At 43.5% G+C, this 18,136-nt stretch overlaps 1 protein-coding gene and 1 long non-coding RNA gene across 3 annotated transcripts in view; one reads left to right on the top strand and one right to left on the bottom strand.

Moving 5' to 3' along the window:
• The window catches only part of RFTN2 (raftlin family member 2), a 135,370-nt gene that overhangs the window by 112,466 nt on the left and 4,768 nt on the right, over window positions 1-18,136 (bottom strand). The gene's annotated exons all lie outside the window — the stretch shown is intronic.
• LOC137524694 (uncharacterized) overlaps window positions 1-18,136 on the top strand; it is an 82,957-nt gene that overhangs the window by 35,402 nt on the left and 29,419 nt on the right. Inside the window, exon 3 of one of the 2 annotated variants that reach the window (XR_011022758.1) lies at window positions 16,622-16,755. The exons of the other annotated variant lie outside the window; for it this stretch is intronic. This is a non-coding gene — a long non-coding RNA (uncharacterized lncRNA). The remainder of the gene's footprint in view (window positions 1-16,621; window positions 16,756-18,136) is intronic. 2 annotated transcript variants of the gene reach the window in all.

Below are 18,136 nucleotides of genomic sequence, written 5' to 3' on the forward strand. Positions count from 1 at the left end.
ATAACATCTATAAATGAAACTTATTTTAAATGGGATATACAATCTAAATATAACATATTTGTATATACTTTTGGATCGAAATGTATTTGATTTTGTGTTAGTCCTATGATGTGTTCATACCTAGGCCCCCTGGGTTATTCCTCTTGCCCTCTGGGGGCTGTCATGCGGGGTTGGGGCTGCTGCGCTGTGGGGATGGCCCTTGGGGGAGCGGTGTGCCTGGATATGTTTAATCCAAGCCCCTAACATGGGAGCGGTCGCTCCAGGGCTTGGTGGACAGATCTTATATCTATATGTGGCCTTTCCTATAATGAGTGATTTTTTCACTAATTGTGGTGCATCGACCCCCCCTGGATTCGTCTCCCCGGCTTGGCAGTCTCAGGTCTGTGTGGCCGTTCTTTTGTAGGGGGGACTGGGGAGCCCAGTGGTGTGGAGCCAGGGCGGCCCCGGGGCGCCATTGTGGGCGGTTTGCCCAGGGCGGTGCTTTCCCCCTTCCCCAATATGTGCTCATCCATTGGGCTCTGCACTGCCTAAATGCGGCCTCCCTTTGGCCATTGGGTGGTGCGCAGCCCATTTGTGACTAATTTCAATCTGGCCACAAGATGGCACTCTTGGTTGGTTGGGTTGATGCGCTGCTCCAATCGGCCGGTGCGCACTCTATGCCATTACCTGCGTGCGCAGGTTTGTGACGCGCTGGTGTGGGGTGGATGCGCGCCTGACGTGGTATCCCCCCGGTCTGCGCGCGCAGCAGTGTGACGCGCTGACGTGGGGCGGGCCCACGTACGGCCGGGCGTCCTGGGGCCGCCGGGCGCCATTATTAGGCCAGGTCTGCACGGATGGGATGACCTAATGAGCCTGCCCTGATGATGCTGGCGACTTTGCCAGGGAAACCGGTCGGCAAACCAGGGCTCATTGCCTACCAGTAGCAACGCTCCACCTGGGGGATTACCAATACCGACCAACCTAGAGTGGATGAGTATTCTTTGCAATCCTTGTTTTACAATACGCTGACATGCATATGGATGGACATTGCCTCATACACTATTTTATGAAAATACTACAACTACATTATATCCTCCATCACGTGACCATAATGGGATTGGAGAGCTGCATAAGGGACTAATCCCTGGCGGACTTTACACTGTTTATAGATCTGTTTGTTGATAAGCAATACAGTGATCTCCGACATCATATCCCATATTATCACTGATCCATGAGGAGAATGGAGAATTGTACAAGGGAATGATCACTGGTGGATCTCAACACTGTTTACTCACTAATTGCTGACTAACAATACAGTGATCTCCTACTACATTCCATACTACAGCTGATCTTGAGACTATTTGTCACGTAAACGATATGTTTGATGGATGCTATGACGTTTTGATGTCCTTATGAGCCTTGCTCTTGCGATTTAATCGAGGAACTAAGAAGGTGTATTTGAGCTGATGTTTGTATTGAGTATACTGAATAACCAAGGAACTTTGTCACTCCAGTGATGAGGAATGACCATTGGGATACATGTATGTCACCATACTAGGAAGAAACTCGGTTTGAACCTTGTTTTGAACTCTGCTTTGATCTTATGATACCACCTTGGATTGCTATGGATCTTACATCTCTATGCATTTGAATACGTCCTTTTTTGTTCAAATTGGAACTGCACTTTGTGTGGTCCACAATTTTTAGGCCTATACATTTTTTTGCTGTGAGCTCCAGCTTATAATTGTTTGACCTATTTATCATGTTAACAACTAATGTTGGTTTTTCAGGCCGGTGATTGAGTTCCCCCAGGTTATTGGAGTTAATACTCTGGTTTTTATAGAATCAAGTTGCTATATAATGTTTTATAATTGGTGATTAAATAAATGTTATTGATTTTATAGTATATTTTTCTTCCTTTTTTTCAAGTGAATGGTAAACATGGGAGACCAGGGTTCGAATCCTGGCTAGGTCAAGTACCTATTCAGTAAGGAGTTCAAGGCAAGACTCCCTAACACTGCAGGGTGGCCTCTTGAGCGCGTCCCAGTGGCTGCAGCTCTTGAGCGCTTTGAGTCCAACAGGAGAAAAGCGCTATACAAATGTTCAGATTATTATTATTATTATTATTATTATTATTATAAACATTCACTTTAAAGGCGGCTTCCAGACGCCTTTCAAAACTGACATATCCAGTAAAACAATCTGACTGATAACTCATGATGGCCGGGACAGCCCGACAAGACCAAATACCAGAATCAGTCACTACAAGACTGAACCCATTAGGACCAGAACCTACAGAACCATGCCCATCAGTACTACAAGCCTCAATGTAATACCCATCAGAACCGTGATTTCCAGGAAAAAGCCCCCCGAAACTCACTGAGCGATACCCACCGCCTTCCAGGGACTGTCCAAAAATGCCAAAGCCTTTGCAATGCCCACCGGAACTGTCTTTACCAACACAAAACCCACTGTTGAACCAGTCCAAGGTACCAGGACAAGTCTCCTCAGAGATCTCCCAGAACACTTTGAAGTTCCACAGAGATCCCAAAAGGTTAGAACGCCCTCTAGGCTCACATGGAGAACTATCAAGAACCCCTATGGAACCTAGGGCAATTCCAGAGTCAGGGTTACAAGGACAAACATAAAGATCAGGGCTTTCAGGGACCAGAACCATCTCTGGGCATGCAGGCAAACTGGCAATATCAGAACATGTCTCCACTAGGGAAGCATCTGAGCACGCTAACACGTTAGACACACTTGGGCATTCTGGCACACGAAGCACATCTGGGCACACTGGCACAAGAGAAACTTCTGGACATGTCAAGGAACTGCGAACCTCAGAGTCAGTCAAGATAGGACCGAAACCAGGACTGGGCAAAAAAAAGTCATCATGACTAGACTTCACAGTTACTGGATTCTCACTAAAGAATGCAGGATCAGACTTAAATGTCACTGAGTCTAGCAAGGTTATTAACAAATCATGTTCAGGGGCATTTACAAGACAGGACAAATCTTCTGATGTATGCACCGAACTAGACAGGGTTTCCATAGCTTCTTCTGGACTAGACAGAGACTCATCTAATACACTGGATTTGAGCTTAATGAAGGGCTGCAAAACAAGTCAGTATTGCAGCAACCCCTACTGAACTAGGCAAAACTGAGGAACTCACTGGACAGGAAGGGGACTCTGGAACTTCTGCCACACTGGCCAGAGAACCAGAATTTTCCAGGATACAGGGCTGGATCTCAGGAATGCTCACTAAACAAGACTGAAATTCTGAAATATTTATTATTTTTTCCAGAGAGCCAGAATAATCCATGTTACAGGGCAATACTTCTAAAACATTCAGAGGACAGGGCTGAAGTTTTCTGGCTACTGTGATATCAGAGAGGGATTCAACATCATTAGCAAAATCAGACTGTGTACAGGGCAAGGTATCTAAAACGCTTGCTGTCAAGGACAATGCTTCAATGGCTTCCGCTTCACTAAGCAGGGATTCATCAAGTTTTACTAGAGCAGACTGTAATTCCAAAACAGCTACTAAACAAGTGAATATTACTGTAACACCCACTGAAGTATGCAGAGCCTCTGAGTCTTCTGCTCGAGATCTTGAAGCATCTGCAATACTGAGTGAAGCATAAAACTCTGTAATTTCAGCTTCACTGGACAGAATCACTGAACAATCCCTATTGCATGGCAGAACCATGGAAGCACCTGCTGGACAGCATAATGATTCTGTGAGCTGAGTTTCATTTGAAAGAATTGAACAATTCATGGTACAGGGCAAATTCACAGGAATATTTTCTGAACAAGGCAATAATTCTGTGTTTTTAGGTTCACATGATAGAAGCTCAGAACCATTTGTGGAGCTAGAGCAAGGTACAGAAACAGGAGGATCAGGACACAGGGCTTGTGAATCTGAACCATAGTTTTTCAACTGTGAGATTGGAAAATTCAGATGCTGGGGTTCTAAGGCTACCAAACATGATTGCTGAGACTCAGGAACTGATGTAGTGCATCTATTGGTATCTGCTGGATCAGATAGGAATTGAACTTTATCAACACAGGTAAATTCTACAGAAGTGTTTGCTGAGGCAGGCAATAATTCTTTGATTTCTGTTTCACTGAACAAAGACTCATGAGTACTGGCTAGACTGGACTCAGAAGTCAGCAGGACCTTTGGATCCTCTGCTGAGAAATGTGTGCAGGGCAAGGTTAAGGAAGTATCAGTAGCTTCTGTCTTACTGGGAAGTAACACTGAGTTATCTATGGTACAGGGTGGATTTACAGGAACATTTTACTGGACAAAGCTGATTGAATCGCATAAAAATCATTCAAAATCATTTCCCACACATCGATCAATGGAGCCACAAAGTCATACCCACACACACCAGTTTTTATTAGGTTATATGCAGACTTAATGCATGTATTCAATACTGCTTCACTTTTAGCACTGAAGAAATGGCAGAATGAACTTGAATCACTGTTCAATTTACGGACTAGAGCTTCAAGCTCCCATTTCTCAAATGGAGGATCCCATGCACACTTAACGACAGCTGAACATTCAGGATGACCACAGTTCACAGGTGTGGTTGCGGCAGGAACATGTATTGGGTTATTTAGCAGGCGATTGGCAGATTTCTTCTTCCTCAGAATCTCCAAAACCTGTAACAAGTGTTGAACTGTAGTATATGCAAATTTTCCCTTGCTGCACAAATAAGTTGATTTGCTCAATACTCTGTAATATGTCTTCATAATCATATTCAGACAATTCATTTAACCAAGAATTTTTATTTTCCCTGGCTAGCAACGAAAGTTCATTAGTAGTTTCATAGGTCCATTTGACTCCCCCTAATGGTAACTGAATTTCATTATCTGCTAATCAGATAATCTGCTAAACTGATGCGCAGTCGCTAAGGGCAATGACTCTGCTGGTTGTGAACGTTTCCTGGAACGTTTATGCTTGCTTCTATGTGAGACTTTAGACTTTGCTGCCTTAGGCGATTTATTCACGGATGCAGGAACGCTATCAGTGCAACTATCTGCTTGCTGATTATTTTTGCAAGCAGTTAAAGGAGCAGCTGATTGACAGGCGGCCAGGAGCTCATTAAGAGGGTAAGGCAATGGATCGATGCGTAACCAGTTGTGAATCAAACTCTATGAAGTCCAAAGGCTTTTGTCTCAAACGAGTGTGATTCAGGACATCAACTGTCCAATCAAAAAGTTTGCCCTTAAAAAAGAGTGCAAATGATCTGATCGGCCCAGGTAGGAATTGCAAAATTCCGAAAATCTGGATTTGCCAAAAATCTAACCAGTTCTGGTATACATTTGTCTGCAATTTCAGGGCCAAGCTTTTCAAATCTTTTAAAAGACAAGGAGCCATAATAAACAGTGTCATTTTTGCTGGAAATCCCCCCCACAATTGGGATTGGTAATGGGGTGTAACGATTGTGGGGTTCTCTCCGTGATCAGCGCACAAGACGTGCGCTGACACTGCGGAAATCCTCCACAAGCGTTTAATTTGCGGGAAACCCAGCAAAAGGTGCAATGCACCTGTAGAGAGAAATTCCTGTCGGCAGGTGGAGCTGTGGAGTGCAGAGGAACAGCTCCTCTGCCCTACCACACACGCCAGACAGGAATTGTACGAAGGGAAGAAACGCAATCGCAAGAGAGGCGATTGAGAATGAGCACAGAGACAGATTGTATGTGTGTGCACCAAACTAGACGCCAACCCGCGACGGTGCACACACCACAGCAGATATGAAGTAGGAACGCGATTGCGAGAGGTGCGATTGCCAGACGTGACACAAGGTTACAGCAAGGCAGAGCACGAGAGTAGCAAAGGCACAGCAAATCATACAATGAGGAGATACGGAAAATAACAAACGCTAGCTAAAAGCGAACACTGCACTCATTCGCAACAGTGCACGCGTTTATGCGTGGTCTCCATGTGATAAGCACAATAGAGACAAACACGCCTAACTAACCACTGACAGACAAACATGAAACAGAGGACGCGAGCGCTTGCTTAACGGTTACCTCACCGAGCCTCCAGCAAGTGTTCGTAGCAGACAAGATAGATACATGAAAGCAGGAATAAACGAAAGATTGGATCCACAGCACTAGCGCAAGTGGCTAGTGCGATCCAGGAAGACAGAACAGAAGGATCCACAGCGCTAGCGCAAGATGCTAGTGCGATCCAAGTACAGCAAGAGAGTAGCAGACCAGAAGGATCCACAGCACTAGCGCAAGTGGCTAGTGCGATCCAGGAAGACAGAACAGAAGGGGCTACCAGTAACAACCGCTGTTCCGGTTAGCACCCAGACACACAGAACGATTTCCTGTCGACCACCGCTGGGACAGGACAATCGCAACAGACAAACAAAACAGATATGCAATCCTAACTGCACTAGGGAAACCTGCCTAGTGCAGTTCCAGGGATACTCTAGGCTAATCTTCAACAAAGAGCAAGGCTGACACTCCAGGCGAGTGTTACACAGGATCTAACTCTTATGACCAGCAACTTACTGTGGGAAACATAGCTCTTTATAGAGCAAGCCCACAAAGGATGTGGCTAGGCAATCTGCATGACAAACATATGCAAATTCCTCAGCAGCAAGCTGCAATACTGACAAAAGGTCTCTCTTCCAGAGACCTGCAGAATGCAGACCTGAACAGTGGTCAAAAGGCTGCCTGCCTGCGCAGGCAGCCACGCGGCTCCTCACATGGGGCTATCATAATGTTAAGCTTGGTGGTATATCCTCCACGGTCAGCACACAATGCGGATTCTGACGTGAAGGAGGTACACAGGCTAGCACAAGTAACCAGGATATCCCCAGTTTAGTGGAGGAGAGGACTGACTCCAACAGGAGATGTGGTGCACAGAGCAGGCGTAGATCCGAACAGTCACAAACAATCCTTCCTCTGTAGTGGCTCAGTGCAAGGTAGCGCTGAGCGCATAAACCAGAACTCAGAAGATCAGGACAGGTAACAGAATGAAAGTTTGCTTAACTAGTCACTGCTTAAGTGACAGCAAACGTCCAAGACAAGACAGACTGGAATGAGGCAGCCAATGCGATTGCAGCGGTGGCGTGCCTCACAAGGACAGGACAGAATAGTCGGAAAATAGAGTCAAATAAGACAGACGTAATACACACAAATATACAATAGGTATGATTTCCTAGCGTATTACGATTACAGCTATCAATGAACTACAAACGACTAACTGACATATGTATATATTGGCGATAAACCGATATATGACATAAGCAAGGAACACTGACTATAAGAACTGGAGCATGGCTAGGAACAGGACTAAACTAGCTAAGCACGGGTGATCACGATACGCACAACCTACCAAAACGTGCTGGAAACTAACTGACTGAACACAGGAAATAAACAGTTTGTGTACGTATATATCAACGACACTGATGTATTAACGTAACACGAATACAAGAAAAATAACAAACGCGCTAGTATGCGTATATATTGGCGATGAACCAATATATGATGCAAGACTAGCAAAGTAACAATTGCTGATAACAAGAGCTGAACTGGAAGGACAAACTGACCCCTTCGCAGGAGTCAGTGCAGTCCACACGAGATCTAGGAACGGAGGGGGCTCGGACAGAGTGACAGACTGAATCTGAGACTATGATAGCCCATGGAGCACTGCAGGAAGCAGTCCTTTATACTGAGGTCATCCAATGGGAGCAGACATGCAGATTCCCACACAGGTGAATGGTAATTAATCACAGGCTGACAGCAGGAAAGGGCAGACAATGATATGCAGCCTGCAAGAAAGGGAGTGCAGCTCCGCTGCAACAGACAATGTTTGTTTTCACAAAAGCATATTAACCTGTCATTAACTTCAGAGCGACTGCAGATGGAATCAACGCTCAGTGCAAGCGCACGCAAAACTATGCGAGCAAATGCAGGCAAAGAAATCAAAAACTGCTTGTCTTCAGTGAAACTGCAGCCAGCAGTACATGCTGCAGAAGTGATCATAACAGTATATATCAGAAAAGTAAGAGACGCTCTGTGTAGAATTAGTGTATGTATATACTTCTATACTATTTCAACAATGAGCTCCGCTGCTGTGGCAAAGGTAGATCCTCTTCACCTTTAAAGAGAATCTGTATTGTTAAAATCGCACAAAAGTAAACATACCAGTGCGTTAGGGGACATCTCCTATTACCCTCTGTCACAATTTTGCCGCTCCTCGCCGCATTAAAAGTGGTTAAAAACAGTTTTTAAAAGTTTGTTTATAAACAAACAAAATGGCCACCAAAACAGGAAGTAGGTTGATGTACAGTATGTCCACACATAGAAAATAAATTCATACACAAGCAGGCTGTATACACCCTTCCTTTTGAATCTCAAGAGATCATTTGTGTGTTTCTTTCCCCCTGCAGCTATCTTCCACTGAAGTGTCAGGCTGTTTCTTCCTGCAGAGTGCAGACAGCTCTGCCTGTATGTAATTCCTCAGTATGTGAAAGCCCAGCCAGCTCAGAGGAGGATTTATCCAGCTTGTAAAAGATAAGAGAGAAGCTGCCCTAATCTAAATAATACACAGGCAGTGTGCAGAGAGGGGCCTGGAGGGGGAGATGCATCACAGAACCACAACACTGGAGAACTTGGCAGCCTTCCAGACACAGGCTGACAAGTCTGACAAGAGAGAGATAAGTCGATTTATTACAGAGATGGTGATAGTAGAACGTGCTGCAGTAAGCCAGAACACATTAGAATAGCTTTTGGAACTTGTAGGATGATAAAAAAACAGGATGCAATTTTTGTTACGGAGTCTCTTTAAGTCTGTATTCATGAAATAACACAGCGCCAAGACTTATGTTGTTGTATGTTTGCACACATCATCGTCCACCTCCAGAGATGTACTCCTTTGTTCTGCAATCCTATCGTGCAGTATTGCACTCAATAAGGAAGCAAGGAGAAATTTCTCTCAGTGGAAATAAAACCAATCTTCTTTATTTAAAAACACGACACAATGGGTACAAATAAAACACTCACATCAGGAGGTTCCTATGCCTCTATAGGACCCTCTCCTGGAAACCTCGCTTCCCACCTTTGTGGTACTCGGAGCCAGAACAACGATCAGTGGTGTCAGTGGTGCCCAGCCCGCTCTCGTCCCGACTAGTTTCGGCCTTCCGCCGTCATCAGGGGATACGAGAGCGAGCGGGCTAGGGCACAAGTATATATAGAAGAAATCTAATTACCTCTCTCCAGGCTGCTTGCTGTCACCTCCCGGACGTTGGACGCAATAGGAACTACTTCCGGTTGTCGTCCATACTTGATCCGGTGACGTCATTTCTGCTCTATCTGCGTTCCATCGTATTATGCGACGCTGTCCAATGCGGAAAATAAGCCGCACTGGACGCGTAGAAAATGTTGTATGGGACGCATATCAAAGGCCGCATGAGACGCATAACAAATACTGTGCGTTCCATTAGTGTTCTATTGCGGAAAAACTACCGCATGTGACGCGTAACAAATTTAAGTCCACCTTTCACGGCGCATTAGGGATTAGTGACAGCAGCAGTGGAGTCTATTCATATTACAATAAACATTGCTGTTCTGTGATCATAACAGTACCTAAAGCAAATCAATGTCTGGGATGCATAAAATGGGAAATAAAATCAAGTGATGCTAGTATACGACACTCAGCGGCGCCTCTGCAATGGCAGAGAGTGTCTGAGCATGCTAAACTACTGAGCTTGCACACTATTTAGCATACTCAGACACTCTCTGCCATTGCAGAGGCGCTGAGTGTCGTTTGTTTTGCTAGATGGTAAGTCCTGGTGGGTTTATCCACTTACATCTTGTATTTACTGCTGCCATCCATATCTTTTAACCCCATACTGGGGTATGTCGGTTTTGCTGCCACTGTTTCGCTTGTTTTGCTGCCATTCACACTCTTTTTACTATCTTTGACCTACAGTCACCTCTGATGCTACTTGCTCTGTAACTTGCACGTCCCATGGCCACAATAGATAAACCCCTTCCTTTTCTTTTTCCCCCCTCTTCCGCCCTCTACTCCCTCCTCCTAACACACACCCTTCCCTTGGTCGCCCCCCCTTCCCCAGTCCCCTAGGTTCCCCCCAACCCCCACCCCTGTGTGGTTCTCCCCCCCCCCTCCCCTCCCTCTCTCTCTACCAAATTCTTTAACCCCCCCCCCCCCCCACCAACACAGCCCACCAACATAACAATTCTATAATACAAAATACTGTACCTTTACTGTCAATGTACTATATTATGTTGCACATGTTTGTCACTCAATGATTGAAGTTTTAAATGTAGGATGTATTATAGCAGAAACAATATACCCTCTGATCTCTGTCATTTGCAGTTGTAACTCCTTTTTCTATTGCCTGAGGAAGCGGGCGCTGACCCGTGAAACGCGTTGCTTTGTTTTATCTGGAGTTCGTTAATAAATAGACTGAATGTACAGTGGTGTTGTGTCTACTTGGAGGGGGTACGTTTCTGCTGAAATGTTGCCCACTGCTTATTTTCTGCTAAAATGTTTCCCACTGCATTATTTTCTACTGAAATGTTGCCCACATTGCGTGATTTTCTGCTGAAATGTTGCCCACATTATGTTTATTTTCTGGTGTCTGGGGTAACTGTTGCTGCATTTATTATTTAATGGTCATAGTTGGCTATATTTGCTGCTTTGGGGTTACGGCGGGTATACTAATAAATAGCATCACACAGTTTCTGCACACCAATGATGCGAATCCTCATTTCACCACATCATGCCGGAAACACTGCTTTCTTATGCTCACTGTTACATCATTACGTTATCTCCACCCATACAATGTCATGGCCACGTCCATTTTTCAGCGTGTCGCAACCCCCCTTCCCCCCCCCTTCATTGGCACTCGGTGATAAATAAGTCGACGTTGGGTCGCAGTTTGGGCACTCGGCCTCTGAAAGGTTCGCCATCACTGAACTAGATGAATGTATAACGTAATAGAGGACAGAGGCACCAAAAGGATAAAATCAGTTATTAAAAAGTTTAAAAATGCTTAGGAGGCAGTGGTGGACTTACGGTACCTCCTACAAGCAGACACAACAAGCTGTATATTTATTGGAACACTCCAGGCAGGGGATAATCGCGATTATCCCCTGGAGTGTAGCAATAAATCTACTTTGTTTTGAATGGAGACTTATATATAAAATATACATACCTGAGGCTTCCTCTAGTCCCCTCCAGGCTTATCACTCCCACGCGGTCCTCCTCCGCCGCCTTGTTTGTCCGCAACTGGTCCTGGTAAGTCATCAAGTCGGGGCCAGTGAGACATGCACAGTTGGCCCCCAGAGGATTCTCTGAGGCCAATGCAGACAAACAAGGAGGTGGAGGAGGACGGCATGGGAGCAATAAGAATTAGACAGGCTAAATTTTCTAAATACATGCAGGGTGCATTTCAATATGTTTTCCGTCTGTCCTGTGAAGAGTTTAGGTACACTTTAAGTATTGTTGCTTAATTGTTAGGGCCACATTGTGGAATATGACCACTATACATTATGACCACTGTACATAAGTTTGCTTAGTTATATCAGCCTCCAGTCCTGTTCAATGAAGAGGATTGGACAGGAGGGAAGACTGGAGGTGCAAAGTCATTGCCATGCTGTGCCACATACACAAAAGAAGATTGAAGACTCATTCAACGCTAGCCATTTAGTGATCCACCCTTGTAGCCTTCACACAATCCTCTATCTTCACAAACAGACTAGTTAGCAGGATGCTTCACTTTGATTATGCCAAGATTAACAATGGAAATAACATTACTGCACTACATACTGCGCAATCACATTAACCATTCATCTAGCATTGCACATCTTATACAATGCAACAACTGTGACATGAGACATTACAGTCAGTGGAAAAACCCCATAGAAAGTACAGAAGAGGATGAACCTACACAGACAGACTACAACAAGACACAGAGAAGGATTGATAATTGTTTTCCTGTCACCATCATTTTTCCAAACAAAACATTCAATTGAAAACTTGGCTGTTGTAGTCTTGAAAAGGGAATTTAAAAATATACAGGAAAGATCAAAGTTTAAGTTGATAACTTTATCATACACAAAGAAGCAATGGTGATCCGGTTGTTTTTTTTTGTTTTGTTTTGTTTTTTACTGCCACCACCAACTCTGTGACATTCTAGACCAGGCGTGTCAAACTCAAATAAAAAGTGGGCCAAAATTGAACACTGAGACCTAGTCGTGGGCCAACCTCAATGTCTACTGGCTACCTTCCTCCTTATAAAGCTCCCTGGTGTTGATTGGCTCCCCCTCAGCCCCTATACAGTTCCCTGGTGTCTAGAGGTCCTCCTCCATCCACAATACAGTTCCCTGGTGGCTAGTGAACCTTACCTCCACCATATGGCTTCCCTGGTGTTCTAGGACTTCACCTCCAATATAGCTACCCAGGTGGTCTAGAGTGGGCCAAACTTATGCAAAATGGGAAACCACTGGGGGGAGGGGGGGAGGTTGGTCAAATTGAATAGCTCTGAGGGCCAGATTGCATTAGTTTCACATGTATGTTCTAGGCAATTATAGTGGTACTACATTCTCTCACTAAAAGATAGAACTGCTTCTTCAGGTACAGATGTTCATTTGCTACAATTTCCTGAACTCTTCTTTACCAGTATGTATTCATCAAGTGATAGAACTGCCTATTGTTATTTGAAGGTCATTTGCTATAATCCACCGCTAATTCTGATAACCAGAAGAAGGCAGTCACTCATAGAAACTAATACAGTTACAGTACTCCATCTTTTTTGAGTGATCCAGAACACCTATAAAATCCTTGATCAGCATGAAAGCTATGAAACTGCTACTTTTAAATAGAAACAGTAATGACTGCCTCTATATTACTTTTAATTCAGTGCTATTTTAAATTAATATTCAGCTTAATGCATATCAATTTATCATGGCTCATGGCTCAGCACTGTTCATTTTGGTGTTGAGCTGTCTATTTTAAGTCCAGTAAAACATATGTATGACTTAGATACCTGGTGATCTGACGTCCTTTGGCAAAATTAACCTGGGATTCCCCTGACAGAGCCACCCCCCAAACCCCAACCAAAGCAGCATTAGGGGTTGTCAAATTAGGGGTCATTAGGGGTCATTAGGGGTTGCTTGACACCCCACCAGGGGCTCTCAGGTCTCCTTTCAACTTTATTCTGACTCCTGGGACCCCTGCAGTGTAGCGGCTCATCTGTTCTGGCTGCCATGTGCTCCTCCATTTGTACATGGCTCTGTGCACTCTAGTCATCATCCTCGCAGGGAAGCTTCTCCTCTGTAACTGGGGCATATTTTTACATAAGCATACACCAGGTCACATAGGAGAGGAATCCCAGTGAGGATGAGAATGGCAGTGCACGGAGCCACGGACATATGGAGGAGGGTGTGCCAGCAGGAACAGGTGAGCCACTGCAGGGGCCCGCGGGTTAAAATTAAGTTATGGAGGGTAGACCTGGGGGGCCCAGCAGCGATTGGGAGCTGTAGGGCCCAGGGTGCTCTATGGTGGCTCCAACCTTGCCAGCGGTTGAGATTTCTGCCTATCAACCACTGAACTTCCTCATAAAGACTAACCTTACCTTCTCCCCTAGACTGAGCTTAATGAACCTTAGCTTCCTCCCGATACAGTGCTTAAGGCTGACATTTTAAATGGGGTATAGTAAGGAAGTAAGGAAGCATATGCAAATTTTTCCAGGCTTTATGCGAATTATGTAACACTTAGCATAATTTACATAGCTCGCATAATACATGCAACAACTACATTGTCTGATATATAAGAAATGTAGGTTTTGTATGTATACTGTGATTTCATAAGCATGCAGTTGAAGTCAGAGGTTTCAGAAGTTTACATGCACTAAGGGTGTTCATACATTACTCAGCATTCTGATTCAATAATTCTAGGCACCTTCAGTGTTCATGATGGGGGGTGAAAGCGGGGGGAGAGAGTTGGACACACACACACTTTACATTTGGGGGGTGGCCCGGCAGATGGTGGCATGCTGAAATACTTTGAAGCTTTCTTTATATCCTCTCCAAAAACATTATACTAACAAAATATCCACTTGTTGTTTACTTTATGCAGGGCAAAAGTCTTTTTTGTTACAATGTTTACAGACAGACTGTTTCACTTTTTATTTACAATGCTACAATTCCAGCTGATCCCAGGATACATTAACTTTGTTCATATTTGGTACTATTGTCTTTAAATTGTGTAGCATTACCCCCATAGGAGCTGTTATATGTTGGGTTTTCCTAACCTTTCCAATGGTGACCTTCCCTTTTCTTTGGATCGACAATACGCCGACACACTAGAGGAAGGGTCCACAAACGTTTTGAGTCGAGGGCCGGGTCAACATACTTCAGACTGCTGGGGGGCCGGAGTATATACGTAGAAGTTTTTGTGGGCCAGACAGTGATGCATACTAAGGTGACAAACTTCAGTCCAATTGGACAACAGTGTCACCTGATGTGGAATTTGATTGGAAACCAGTGAATTACTGCTTTCTGGCTTCATAGTAGACCACCAATATTTAAAGATGTAGCTGACCGCATCTATAATACATTTTTCATGTGGGGGCCGGTAAAAAAGCCTCAGGGGGCCACATTTGGCCCACGGGCCTTAGTTTGAGGACCACTGCATGAAATTAAACTTTACTATTATAAATATAACCTTGAGAAACAGGATTTTCGAAAACATGCAGTAAAAAAATATATATTATCAAATAAGAATGCAAATATAGGGTTAGTGGAGCACACCACAATCCAGAAAAGCTCTTTAACAAACGTCATTGCATCTTATAACATATTATAACGTTTATTGCAAATTAAAATGTGCTACATCTTTAATACACTGGGTGAGTTAAGAGTAATAGTAGAATAGAATGTTAAACTATAAAGGTATTGTGAAAACAGAAACTTGAGGTCAACACAGGGGTGGCTGACTATAGAATCCCTAACCCTCCACTGCCCAGTGGTAGAGCTGCTACACAGTCTGCCGGTATTGGGGACCTTTAAGTTAGGTGTAGCGCTCAACCTTCAAAGGAAGGTATTTGTAATGTACATGGCATAGCAAATTCTCCAAGATAAGATGTAGGAACACTTAAAGATAAAATGGGTAGAGTGGAGCTCTTTGAGAAAATAAAATTGCGAAGGGAGCTATGGTATCCCAACAGGTCAAACGAAATAATAAATTCAAAAGTATGTAAAAACAAGAGTGCGATCGCAGTAGCCCGCGAGTGGACAAGTTTAGTTTTCAGAGGGGTGCTGCAGCTGAACGTAGATAACGTTCCTTCCTTTGTTATGCTATTTCTTTTTTGAAGTGCCCCAGTCATTCCTGCAGAAAAGAACCCCACAACATGATGCTCTCACCTCATGCTTGATGGTTCGTATGGTATTTTTTGGTAATCCTCACCCTAAACATTATGTATAGGGTGAGGCTTACCTCCTGTGGTCTGATCATTCCAAGATTGAACTGTATGCCAATAATGACCATTGTTATAATGGTCATTATTGGCAAACAGTTCAGTCTTGGAATGATCAGACCACAGGACATGGAATGTACTATCTTTGTCCCCATGTACCCTCTCAAACTGGAGCCTAGCATTTTATGGAGGCATTGGAGCAGTTGCTTCTCTCTTGCTAAGTAGCCTGTCAGGTTATATCAATATAGGATGTGATTACTGTGGATATAAATACTTGTAGATAATATGATGGTAGGCCTTAACATACATCCACATGCTGACTTTAGTTAGGCTAACTGGCCATCAGAAGCTAATTGCCTAATTGCTTGACATCATTACTGGAATTTTACAAGTGGACTTAAGGCACAGGCAATAATGTCTATGTAAACTGGTGACCCTCTGGAACTGTGATATAGTCAATAAAAAGCTGCATAAACTGTAAAAAATACTTTATCCCTGCACAAAGTAAATGTCTTAAACAATATCTTAAGTATATAGCTTTCCAGTATAAAACCTGTGGCAGTGTTATATAGTGAGTTTTGAAGAATTCACCCTAACCGTGAATTGGAGATCTGTGGCTGAAACCGAATGCAACTCGTCAGGAAATCATGTGCGCCGTGCGATAAAATGTTCACAACGTAATGCGCGGGAATGCTCTCTGTACTGTGAACAGTAACAAGTCGATATATTTTCATGTTACTATGCGTATCGCAATACAGCCAATGGACAAGCATCGTCTATCATATAAATCAAAATCAAAAGCTGAAAGACCAAACATAAATAAATCTCAATGCAAGAGCAAAAAAAAAGGACCAAGTACTGCATCAAACCAACTAGTAAAGTAATGAAATACACCTTATTAATCCATCAGCAACAGAAAATACGGTAAATTAAAAACAACAGAACAGTGGGGAAGTCAATGGGGTCATAAAAAAGTACATCATTTATTGCAAGACGTACAGCAAACAGAAACAATTGCAACACAGATTAAAGATAATTATGCGACCCTAGGTAAGAAAATGGACAATTAAGGTGCAAAGTGCATGATGCATAGGGAAAGTGCTAGTGCAAAATGTGACCTGCTAGCAAAATGTAAACATTGTCACTCAATGTAAAGTGCTTTGAATTGCAGAAGTACGGGAAGAAAATAGAGAATGACAGCAGGCTGCAACCAGGTGCAGAAGTGATGCTGTAAAGAGTGAGTGAGAAAATTCAACAGACAGCAACAAACTGCAATTTAGTGCAGGAGTGCTGCCACAGATCACAGTAAGTAAAAAAAGCTAAAAAGGAAACCATAAAAGGTAAGTAGTGGCAGAATAAGGGAAGAAAACTATGAAGAATCTATGCGCACAATGTGCAATGCGTAATAAATGACAGCACAGGACATAGGGCCATGCATGCAAGCTTTTTAACACCTGATATAGTTTAGAATTTACCAGCAAATTTAATTGCAGTCTTCACCTTAGTGGGGCTCTTACATGCTGTCCTTCAGCACCATGGCAATGTTGTCTCGCACCTGTCATTGTCACCCCCTGTCCGCCGTAACTTCCTGCTACTCACCCAATGCTCACCACTCCTCGCTGGCTTCATCTTCTCCACCACTGGACCCGCTGAGGCCACCACATCCTCTTCTTCTGACTGGCATTGGGGAACTCTGGAGGAGTCTAGAGATTCTTAGGAGGATTCTCATTAGTCCACCTAGCAGACCAATGGGGAGGCCCGGCAGGAGCTATGATGATGCTTTTCCAGGGTTCCAGAGTTCCCTATTACCAATCAAAAGTGGAAGAGAGCAGCAGAAATGGTCTCAGCAGTTTCAGTGGTTCAACTAAAGCCAATTGGGGAGTAACTGTGCCAGGGGAGCCTGGCATATAGCGGGCTGACGTCAGGTGCAGCAAAACATGGGATGATCTTCATTTGTGCACACTGTTCCCATTTTCATTCCTATGGAGCCTGGCACAAACTGGGCATGGCTCCTGGTGTACAGAAGATTGCAGAAGTCTACATTTTCTGCACATTGTGGCGTACCTGCTGCTATTGCCTCCAGACTGGGAATTGCAGATGCATGAAGCCAAGGAAAAGCAAGTTGCTATGCCTCAGATTCATAAACTCAAAAAGTGTGGCACCGCACTGGAACATGCAAACTTGGTACAATTGCAAAAACATGACAAAAGAATGCAGCACACTGACCAAAACAGTTTACAGTCTGAATCTATAGATACAGATGTGAGTACACACACACACACACACACATATATATATATATATATATATATATATATATATATATATATATATATATATATATATATATATATATATATATATATATTTCTATTTCGTTTTATCCTTAACCACTTCACCCCAAAGGGGTTTTTACCTTAATGGACAAGAGCGATTTTCACCTTTTAGGGCTCATCCCCTTCATTTGCCAATAGCTTAATCACTACTAATCACAATTAAATGATCTATATCTTGTTTTTTTCACCACCAATTGGCCTTTGTGGGGTTGATATTTGTTTTCAGCAATTACTTTATTTTCTAAGCATTTTAAAGGGAAAAACAAGGAAAAAAAATGAAAAAATACACTATTTCTCCAATTTAATCCCCTATAGTTTTAATATAAAAACACTGCTACTGTACATAAAAC

This window comes from Hyperolius riggenbachi, chromosome 7 (genome assembly GCF_040937935.1).
Source record: "Hyperolius riggenbachi isolate aHypRig1 chromosome 7, aHypRig1.pri, whole genome shotgun sequence".
Taxonomy (NCBI): domain Eukaryota; kingdom Metazoa; phylum Chordata; class Amphibia; order Anura; family Hyperoliidae; genus Hyperolius; species Hyperolius riggenbachi.